Source organism: Gossypium arboreum, chromosome 6 (assembly GCF_025698485.1).
Source record: "Gossypium arboreum isolate Shixiya-1 chromosome 6, ASM2569848v2, whole genome shotgun sequence".
NCBI classification, from domain to species: Eukaryota; Viridiplantae; Streptophyta; class Magnoliopsida; order Malvales; family Malvaceae; genus Gossypium; species Gossypium arboreum.
In genome coordinates this window covers 16,785,659-16,797,419 of record NC_069075.1, presented here as the reverse complement: position 1 = coordinate 16,797,419, position 11,761 = coordinate 16,785,659, and the positions used below count along the sequence as shown (strand labels likewise).

Genomic DNA, 11,761 nt, shown 5'->3' with positions numbered 1-11,761 from the left:
ACCCGTGTGTTTCGTAATTTTCGACATTAGGTGCATTGGTGTACACAGAAATGTTGCACGGCCGTGTCGATCTCCGTTCGCTTCTCCTACGCTCGTGTATGCAGATGCACGCCCGTGTTAAATTGACAGGTTTACCCATGGGTTCAAAACACGGGCATGTTTCACGTCTGTGTTATTTTGGCAGTTTTTCCCACGGCCAAGTCGCACAGTCGTGGCTACTTATGGCATCCCATGTTGGGGAAGAAATTTTTTCCCTATTTTCACACGGCCTTATCGCACGGCCGTGTTGCATCCTGTGGTATGTGCACGGCCTATGGCACACCCGTGTGCCTGACCGTGTGGTTCTGAAACCCTATGTTCAATGATTTGGTTAGTATGTTAGATTTTGAAAACTAAAATTTAAAGAAAGTAATATTGTTAGTGCTCGGGTTGCCTCCCGAGAAGCACCTATTTAAAGTTTAAGCTAGACTTTATCGTGTGAGTATACTTAAGGAGATTCGTGGAGCCGTAGCTTCTCCCTGTCATCTTTAAATTTCTCACTGTTGTAAGGTTTGAGGCAATGTCCATTTACTTTGAAAGTACCTTGTGATGGGTGACTTATTTCTACGATGCCGTATGGGAAAACTATTTTGACTACGAACAGACCTGACCATCGTGATTTAAGCTTCCCAGGGAACAATTTAAGTCTCGAGTTATATAATAGTACAAGATCTCCAACTTCAAATTGTTTATTTTTTTTAACCGAGCATCATGGTGTCATTTAGTTGCTTCCTTGTATAGTCTTGAATTTTCATATGCATAGGTTCGCCATTCGTCTAACTCGTTCAACTGCATCAACCTATTTTCACCTGTAAGTTTAGGATCAAAGTTTAGAAATTTTATAGCCCAGAATGCTTTGTGTTCTAACTCAAATGGTAGATGACAACTTTTTCCATAAACGAGTTTGTATGGTGATGTTCCTATGGGGGTTTTAAAAGCAGTTCTATAGGCCCATAATGCGTCATCTACTTTCATTGCCCAATCTTTCCTGTTTAATCCTACTGTCTTTTCTAGGATACATTTAAGTTCTCGATTTGCCACTTCAATAGTTTGAGGGTGGTAAGAGGTAGCTGTTCAGTAGTAAACTCCATATTTCTTGAGGGTCTTTTCAAATTTGGTGTTACAAAAATGAGTCCCTCTTGTCGCTGATGATTAATCTAGGTGTTCCAAATCGAGAGAAGTTTTTTAAGGAAACGTACCATTACTCTAGCATCATTTGTAGGCAGAGCTTAGGCTTCAACCCATTTAGACATATAATCGACAGCTACTAAGATGTATTTATTTCCAAATGAACTAGGGAATGGACCCATGAAGTCGATACCCCAAACATCAAATATTTCACATGAAAGCATATATGTCTGAGGCATTTCATCACGGTTAGAGATATTACCCGTCCTTTGGCATTTGTCACAAGAAATAACATACCTATTGGTATCTTTGAATAAGGTGGGCCAATAAAAACCTGATTCAAGTATTTTATGTGCGGTCTTATTTCCACCGTAATGTCCTCCAGCTGGTCTTGAGTGGCAGTGTTCCAAGATTTTTAATGCTTCTGTTCTTGTAACGCATCGCCGAATAACTTGATCTGTACATATACGAAAAAGAAAAAGGATCTTCCCAAAAGTAGTTTTCAGATCAATAAAGAATCATTTCTTTTGTTGATGTGTCAACCCTTTTGGGATAACGTTAGCGGCTAAAAAATTCGCGATGTCTGCAAACCAAGGTTCCTCCTAGTCAGAAATAGCAAAAAATTGTTCTTCAGGGAACGAATCATTTATTTCCACTTCATCTAGCTCTTTAGTACTTGAATTTTCAAGCCTGGATAAATGATCAGTTTTGGGATTTTCTGCTCCTTTCTTATCTTGAATTTCCAAGTCCAATTCTTGCAATAACAAAATCCATCGAATGAGTCGAGGTTTTGTATTAGTCTTAGTTAACAGGTAGCGAAGGACAGAATGGTCAGTATAAACGAAAACTTTAGACAATATTAGATATGGCCTAAATTTATCGAATGCAAAAACCACAGCTAACAATTCTTTCTCTATGGTGGTGTAGTTCTCCTGTGCGGCTGTCAAATTTTTGCTAGCATAATAAATAGGTTGAAAGTGCTTGTCCCTTCACTATCCCAAAACTGCACCTACTGCAAAGTCACTCACATCACACATTAGTTTAAAAGGTAAATTCCAATCAGGTGCTATTATAATTGGAACATTAATCAATTTATCTTTTAGAGTATTAAATGCTTCTAAACATTCCTGATCAAAATTAAAGAGCATATCTTTTTCTAGTAATTTGGTCAAAGGCTTAGCTATTTTAGAAAAATCTTTAATAAATCTTCTATAAAACCCAGCATGTCCTAAAAAACTTCTAATAGCCTTAACCGAACTAGGAGGTGGTAATTTTTCAATGATTTCGACTTTAGATTTATCAACCTCAATCCCTTTACTAGAAATTTTATGTCCTAGCACAATACCTTCTTGAACCATAAAGTGACATTTTTCCCAGTTAAGTACGAGGTTCGTTTCCTCACATCTTATTAGAACTCATTTTAAATTTTTAAGGTAAAGATGGAAAGAGTTACCTAATACCGAGAAATCATCCATAAATACCTCCCTACGAGTTCGTCGAAGACGGCCATCATGCAGTGCTGGAACGTAGCAGGAGCATTACATAATCCAAAGGGCATTCTTCGATAAGCAAATGTACTGTATGGACATGTGAATGTCATATTTTCCTGATCTTCAGGAGCTATTTGGATTTGAAAATAGCCAGATAGTCTGTGCAATAAGCAGTAGTACATGTGCCCTGATAGTCTTTCCAACATTTGGTTAATGAATGGCAAGAGGAAGTGATATTTTCTGGTGGCATCATTTAGCTTCCTATAGTCAATACAAACTCCAACCTGTGACTGTCCTAGTTAGAATTAGTTCATTCTTCTCATTAGCTACCACAGTCATGCCTCCTTTCTTAGGAACAACCTGCACTGGACTTACCCAAGAACTGTCAGAAATATGATAAATAATTCCAGCATATAGAAGTTTAATTACCTCGGCTTTAACAACTTCCTTCATGTTGGGGTTCAGTCGTCTTTGAGCTTGCACATCTGGTTTATATTCATCTTCCATTAAAATTTTGTGGGTGCAAAAAGAAGGGCTGATCCCTTTAATGTCAGAAATTTTCCAAGCTATGGCTTTTTTATGTTCTTTTAATACTTGGATTAATTCCTCCTTCTCCTTGGGTTGTAAATTAGATGCAATAATAACTGGTAATGTAGAATTAATTCCTCTTTCTCCTTGGATTAATTCCTCTTTCTCCTTCATGTTGGGGTTTAGTCGTCTTTGAGCTTGCACATCTGGTTTATATTCATCTTCCATTAAAATTTTGTGGGTGCAAAAAGAAGGGCTGATCCCTTTAATGTCAGAAATTTTCCAAGCTATGGCCCTTTTATGTTCTTTTAATTCTTGGATTAATTTCTCTTTCTCCTTGGGTTGTAAATTAGATGAAATAATAACTGGTAATGTAGAATTATTTCCAAGGAATGCGTATTCCAAGTGATTTGGTAATTGTTTGAGTTCTAGTTTGGGAGGTTCTTCAATAGAGGGTTTTTGCTTAAAATCATCGTTCCCTTTAATGTCCTCATATTCTGTTTGTCTTTGGAAAGATTCATCGAAGTTCAGTTTAGCTTTTATTTTGCCTGTCTTGGAATCATCATCATCTATCTCCTCTCCTTGGGCATGGCACAATTCCAACGTGTCCTTATGTATGATTTCTTGAAAAGAATCTTAAGTAGCATGATCAATAGAGTCAATAAAATAATGTGAGTCATCATGTTCCCTAGAAAATCTCATGGCATCATAAATTTTAAAAACGATTTCTTTGTCACCTACTCTAAGTACCATTTTACCATCACCCACATCAATAACAGCCCTAGCAGTGGCTAAAAATGGATGCCCTAAGATTAAAGGCACGTCAACATCTTCATCTATATCGAGCATAACGAAGTCAACAGGGAATATAAATTTATCTACTTTTACAAGTATGTCCTCTATAATACCCCTAGGATATTTAATAGATCTATCAGGTAGTTGAATACTCATCCTAATGGGTTTAGCTTCCCCAAGACCAAGTTGTTTAAACATTTTGTATGGCATCAAATTAATGCTAGCACCTAAATCAGCTAGTGCCTTATCGACATAAAAACTACCAATTAAGTAGGGTATAGTAAAACTTCCTGGATCTTTTAGTTTGGTTGGCAGTTTGTTTTGGAGTATAGTCGAACATTCCTCATTAAGTTCCACTGTCGATAAGTCTTCAAACTTCCTTTTGTTTGTTAGGATCTCCTTTAAAAATTTTGCGTATGTAGGCATCTGTGATATAGCTTCAACAAAAGGTAAGATCATATGTAGTTATTTAAAGAGTTCAAGGAATTTACCAAATTGTGCATCCATGCAGTCTTTCTTCAACTTTTCTGGGTATGGAATTAGTGGTTTATATTTCTTCGGCATTAGATTGCATTGCTTTCGGGTTTTACCTCCTCTCCTTTGCTTCTATCAGCTTCTTGTTGTGGCTTCTTTTCCGATTCAGCTAACACTTTCCCACTCCATAGTGTAACTGCTTTCACATATGCTTTTGGATAAGCTTCGAAGTTACTAGGTAAATTTCCTGGTGCTCTTTCTGAAATCAACTTAAGCCAGCTATCTAATTTGAGTTTCGAGCCCTTGGATCGATGCTTTTTGATTTTTGAGTGTCGTCTCGATATTTTAAAAATGAGTCTCTGACACCGAGATGAATTTGGTTAACATCTCCTTAAGGTTCGGTTTTTTCCTCTACTAGTATAGTGGTTGCCGAAAGCCTGGAGGGGGTGGTGGTTTCTGATTTCCTTAGCCTCCCCATGAAAAATTTGGGTGATTCTTCCAACCTGCATTGTAAGTATTGCTATAAGGATTACTTTGAGATCGAGGATTACTACCCATATAATTTAACTGCTCATTCTCCATGTTGTAGCCATGAGGTGGGTATTCTAAATTGCTCGATCCACCTCCATTTTCTTCATACTGCATTACTGGGTGAACCTGTGAAGAACTAAGAAAACCATCAATTTTCTTATTCAAGAGTTCTACCTGATTAGAGAGCATAGTGATCGAATCGACGTTATAAATGTCGGCTGTTTTCGTTGGCTTTGTCCTCATGACTTGCCACTGATAGTTATTCAGTGACATCCTCTCTATAAATTCATAGGCATATTCAAGTGTTTTATTATTGATGGTTCTACCCATAGCTGCGTCCACCATTTGTCGAGTCGAAGGGTTCAGGCTATTATGAAAAGTTTGAACTTGTAGCCAGAGTGGTAACCCATGGTGAGGGCATCTTCGCAAAAGGTCCTTATATCTCTCCCATGCATCGTAGAGTGTCTCTAAATCCATCTGCATAAAATAAGAGATATCATTACGTAATTTAGCCGTTTTAGCCAGTGGAAAATATTTTAATAAAAATCTTTTGGTCATTTGTTCCCAAGTAGTGATTGACCCTCGTGGTAACGAATTCAACCATTGTTTAGCCTTATTTCTTAACGAAAAGGGAAACAACCGAATTTGAATGGCGTCGTTAGAAAAGCCATTAATTTTGAAGGTATCACAAAATTCTAGGAAATTTTCCAAGTGAGCGTTGGGATCCTCATCCTGCAAACCATCAAACAGAACAAACTATTGTATTATTTGAATTGTGTTAGGTTTCAGTTCAAAATTATAGCAGGTCTAGCTATACTTGACTCAGTTCCTATTAAATTAGGTTTAGCATAATCATACATAGTGCGCGGAGCAGGATTTTGATTAACAATAATTGCAGAAGGTAGTGGATTTTCTTGGTTTTTAGCCATTTCCTCAATTGGGGTTTGAATATCGTCCTCTTGCTTGTTCTCTGTGTATCTTAAGCTTCGCCTTATTTCTCTTTGGTTTCTGCGAACTGTGTGATCAATCTCACTGTCAAAAAGTAATGGTCCTAACGGGTTTCTTCTAGTCATAAACTATAAAAAACAACTGCCAGAAGAAAAAAAATGAAGAATTAGAAAAGAAAATAAAAATTTAAATTGCAATAAAAATCGAGTGTTCCTAATATATTAGTTCCTCGGCAACGGCGTAAAAAAATTGATGCGTGATATTCGTGACAAGTTTTAAATATTTATAATGAATCATTCTTGAAACTAACTATTCTCACGATGAAGGCAAGTGTACCTATCGAACAGTAGTATAATTTTAGTAAGACTGGATTGTCGAACCCAAAGGAACTAAAAGTACTTGTAATGACTGTCTTTTTATTATCTACCCTAAGAATAATGAGGTTTTTTTTTAACTAACTAATTAACTAAACTAAAAAATCACAGATAATAGAATTGGGGAATTACTTTTTTGAAAAACTATTGAATCAAGACAATACCTAAGGAAAAATCCACCTAGACTTCACTTGTTATTTGACTCTGAATCGGACGATTTATTCATTTGACTTGATCCATAGAAATCCCTAAGTTATATTATTATCTCTCTCGAGACTAACAACATCTAACCCTAGGTTGAATAATTGAAATCTCTTTCTAATTAACTCCCTAGGGTTGCATTAACTCGATCTATGGATCCCCTTATTAGGTTTCACCCTAATCAGGAAAAATCTTGTCACCCTATCTCTAGGCGCGCAACCAAATCCTCTTAATTATGATGAATTTACTCTTAGACAGGGTCTATTCCTCCTCTGAATAAGATCTTAACTTGAATCAATATCCTGGAATATCAAAACAAGAATTAAGAACACATAATTAAGAACAAGTCAAATATTTATCATACAATTCAGATAATACTAACAAGATCTGTCTTAGGTTTCATTCCCCTTAGGTGTTTAAGGGTTTAGTTCATAACTAAAAATGTAAAATCTCAGAAGAATAATGAATACAAAACACAAAGAAAAAACCCAAAAGAAAAAACCCAAAACTCCTGAAGGGAAATTGAGGGAGATCTTGATCTTGATGATGAATCCACTTCTAAGATGGATCAAATGGCTTTCCTTGAGCAGGTCCCCCGCCTCATTCCCTCGTGTGTCCTTTTTCTTCCTCCTCTAGGGTGTATTTATAGGCTTTGGAATGCCTAAGAACCCTCAAAATTGGCCTTTTCCGAATTGGACTAAAATTTGGCTCGGCAGGGACACGCCCGTGTGCAATTGCTTAAGGCCGTAGTCAAGCCTATTAAATAGGCACGGGAGTGTGGCCCATCCGTGTGAGTTGTGCTTCGATTCTGCCAAATTGACACGGCCGTGTGGTATGCCCATGTGAGGAGGTCCAGGTCGTCTTGATTTCGTATGTTGGCCCATTTTCTATGTTTTTGGCTGTTTCTCGTTCTTTCCACTCTCCTATGCTCACCTAAGTATAAAACATGAAATTTGAATTCACCAATTTTAAGGAAAAATCATCCTTGAAATGTACTAAGCATGGGATAAATATACATATGAACTACGGTTTATTATCCATCAATAGAATCTAGAGCTATACATAAAAGGAGAATAGAATAAGGGGTGAGCTACACGAGCTCAGTGTGAGACCAAATTGATTGACTACAGGATTGGAAATAGGAAGCAGTTTAGAAGTGTAACATACTTACAGAGCTATACAGATACAGTTGGTACGATCGAAACAGACGTACCAACAAATAGCAGCATTTAAAACAAACTAAAACCTCACTCAATTACACAATCACAAATACTATTCAGTCCAGTAACAAAACTTTCAATAGGCACTAGTTCCTGTTCAGTTAGTTAGATACAATCAGGGTTTAACAATTTCACGGTGTCATAAATGCTTTTCAGTCGAACCGTACAACAGATAGTTGCACTCACAAAACAATAGAGCTATTAAGCTCATCCAACCAATCACTCCTCAATAGAGCTATTAAGCTCATCCAACCAATCACTCCATATCAAACCTCAAAAAGTCCATCCAACCCCACACTTCATATTATGTCATCCCAGGTTGCCCGGCACAATGACCATCAGTATTGTCCATGACCCTCAGGGTATTGAGACTGCCCACAGCCCTTTGGGTATTGGGGCTAACAGTATGCAAATAAACTGTCATTCACGTATGTTACGTAGCAAAGCTAGTGTATAAGATGTACTATGCAATGTGTTATCCGTGGTACAGACATGCATTATGAACTGCCGGATTAGATAATGGTACGTAGCATAGCTAACGTACATGCGGTACAATGCAATACGGTAATCCGCTATACTGATAGATTGCAGTAAGATTGTCAGTTCTGTTAATGGTACGTAGCGTAGCTAACGTACATGCGGTACATTACAATGCAGTAATCCGCTATATCGTTATCAGTAAAGTCCATGATCTTCAGGGTATTGGGATTACCCATGACCCTCTGGGTATTAGGGCTAACAACCAGTAGATCAATTTCCAGTTAAGTTCAGTCAATCTTCCTTTTCTTCAAAATCCCACCAAAACACTTTATTCACATGAATGTGTGTACGCAGTATGTACAGAACGAAATAACAATTTCAAACAATCATTCAAAAGCAGTCACTCACATCCAATCAGTCAGTTACAGAATCAGGTATGTGCACACTCATAACTCGAATTCAGTATCCAGCTTATCACACAACCAACCACAAATACACACATATCAAGCTCAGATTAGAATCATAATTACCCTCAGTAAAGCTTAATCGAGGGTTGGAACACACAGAGTTGCGATTACACTTAAATTTGACCTAAAATCATTATTTAGCAAGATAGGGTCACATGCCCTTGTACTTCGGCCATGTGGAGAAAACCAAGCCGTGTGGGGGTCCAAACGCCCGTGTGAAGGGTAGCACACGGTCGTGTGATAGAAGCATATGCTCGTGTGAAGCAGGGACACGGCCGTGTGAACAGGCCGTGCAACTCACTATCCAATTTCGCTAAAATAGGGTGCAGGCCAGACATAGCCGTGTGAGGAACTCACACGCCAGTGTGCCCACCAGACACGCCCGTGTGTCCCAAAACACACGCCTATTTGGGATCCTTAAATCCCCAAATCAGTCACACGGCCGTGTGGCTAGGCTGTAAGACACCAAAGCTCAGAATCCCTGATTCCCAAACCCACACGCCCGTGTGCCCAAGGGATACTGTTGTGTGAATTCCCACAAAATCTCCAAATCGACCACATGGCCATGTGGCACCCAATTTGGCCTTGAAACCTTAGTTCCCAAATCCACACGGCTGTGTGCCCCGGCAGACGCCCGTGTGGCTGCCGGGGAGGTCACAAAACCACCCTAAAACAAACCCAAAAACACCGTTTTAGCCACCAAATTCATCTGAAACTTAAGTAATGTCGAAGACACGTTAGAAATTGGAGTATTTCACTCACTTTCAGCATTCAGAAAATCCAAAACCAAAGAGTTAGAACACACAAAACATAGGTCAAACCGCGCATTTGGGAAAACTAAAATAGTGTAGAGAAGGTTTAAGCCCCACACCTGTTTTTGATGATTGATGAGCAAAATTATTCGAAGTATGCGCAGCAAAAATGTTTACCAAAAGAAAGAAGAAAAATCAAGGAATGAGCAAAATGTGTAACACCTCTTACCCGAGACCGTCGCTGAAGTCGAGCACAAGGCGTTACCAGACTTATCTTACTTGTTCGGGGCATAAAAAAATTACTTTTAAAAAAAATTAATTCGCTCACATTCATCCAATAAATCTCTAGAAAGGGCCCTCGAGGCCCTAAAACGTGCAATTGGAACGTTTGGGACAAAATCGAGAACATTAAAAATTTTCTGATTACTTACACAAATCAAAACAATTTATTTCACTATTCATAATAAAACTGTCCATCTGCGTAATAGTCACTAAATTAATTATAACTTGAGTAACGAAACTCAAAATTTAAATCTGTAAATTTTCCCTAAAACTAAACTCATATATCTTATTACCATAATTTTTTCAGATTTTTTGGTTTGTCCAATTAGTACAGTTTATTCATTAAATGTTCCCCTGTTTTGCAGTTTAGAAGACCTGACCTCTCTTCACTAAAAATCGATTAATCTCATTATACAAAAATAGGATAACATTTCCGTTTATTTATAATGAAAGTAGACTCACTAAGTAATCTAGAAAAATAAACTATGACTTAAAATTATTTTTTTTAAAATTTCTAGTGATTTTCTAAAGTTGGAATAGAGGATCACAAAGTCACTCTGAATCAGTCTTACAAAACTTTAAATATCTCAAAATACAGACTTCCTTTGCTTGCTCTGTTTCTTTCCTATGAAAATAGACTAAATAAGTTTTAATTATATATCTCATTCAACATTTACTTCAATTTCTACAATTTTTAATTATTTTTCAAAACCACGTCTCTGCTCCTGTTTCCTAACTATTCCATGGCCAACTCTTACTCTTTCATAATTTCTTTGCATCAAACCTCATTTAGGCATACATAATACCAAAACATGTTCTTATTTAGCTATATCATAGGCTAATCCTGACCAAGTATTCACATGCCATTCTTTAATCATATCATAAGGACATACACACAAAATAGCCAAGTCCCTATACATGCCATAACTTAAACTATTTCTAGTCACAAAATACCGAGATAGCTCGTTGATAGTGTGAGGCGATCTCCGACGTCCTTATGATTTTTCGAATTGGCTTTGCAACACTATTAAAAGAGAGAAAAGAAAGGGAGTAAGCATAAAGCTTAGTAAGTTTGCATGTAAAAAAATAACAACATTCTAAATGAATTATTAGGATAACCTGAACCTTTCGAACATGGACTTATCTTACCTTCCCTTCGGTACACTCTTTGAATTTTCTGTTGAACCATTTGGAATACTAAGGATACATGGGTACCTTTCCTTTTTAAACTTACCATTGCCATGTCTTGACATGGTCTTACGTGGTATCCTTGCCTTATGAACTCACCATTGCCATGCCTTGGCATGGTCTTAAATGATTTCCTTGCCTTGTAAAACTTACCAATGTCATACCTTGGCATGGTCTTACTTGGTATACTTAAACCCTAACGTCATGACATTTGTATCCTACACATTCCTAAGGTTCAACCGGGACTTTTAATTATCATTTCTCCATCAATTCTTACTTGAATCATCAAGAAATAAATTTAAAAAATAAATATATAGATGCTGAAAAATAACACCATTAATTATAAATAATAAAACATTGCATTTATTTACCGCAAACTTACCTCGATACAAAATACGATCAAATATTTTGGTTTAGTCCTCAACCTTTTTCTTTCCTTAGTCTAACCCCGAATTTCGTTCTTCTTGATCTATAATAGTAAATTTAACTTATTTAATATTCACATTTATCAAAATAGTCCTTAACTCTAAGTTTGAAAAAATTACGATTTTTCCCTTAAACTTTTGCATATTTACACTTTTTCTCCAAGGCTCGAAAATGAATCTTTATCCCTAATTCTTATGTTTTATGACTTTCTGATCATTTATTTACCTACGGCAACATCAAATTCCCACTCTAACATGTACTTATGGCCATTAAGTATTTTTACCGATTATGTCGTTTTACTCGTTTTCGCTTAAAATCGCTTAGCTCAAGTCGTTTAAAATAATTTCAAGTTTCATATTCTGCCATAAAACATCAAAATAAACACATTTCACCTATGGGTATTTTTCCAAATATGAACCCTAGGTTAAATTATTGCTA

The 11,761-nt window shown here is 37.0% G+C and overlaps 1 non-coding gene across 1 annotated transcript; it reads left to right on the top strand.

Annotated features, from left to right (window-relative positions):
• Positions 1–5,388: 5,388 nt before the first annotated feature.
• LOC128294939 (small nucleolar RNA R71) lies at positions 5,389–5,495 on the top strand. The gene has a single exon (XR_008285246.1). It is a non-coding gene; the product is annotated as a small nucleolar RNA R71 (small nucleolar RNA).
• Positions 5,496–11,761: the final 6,266 nt, after the last annotated feature.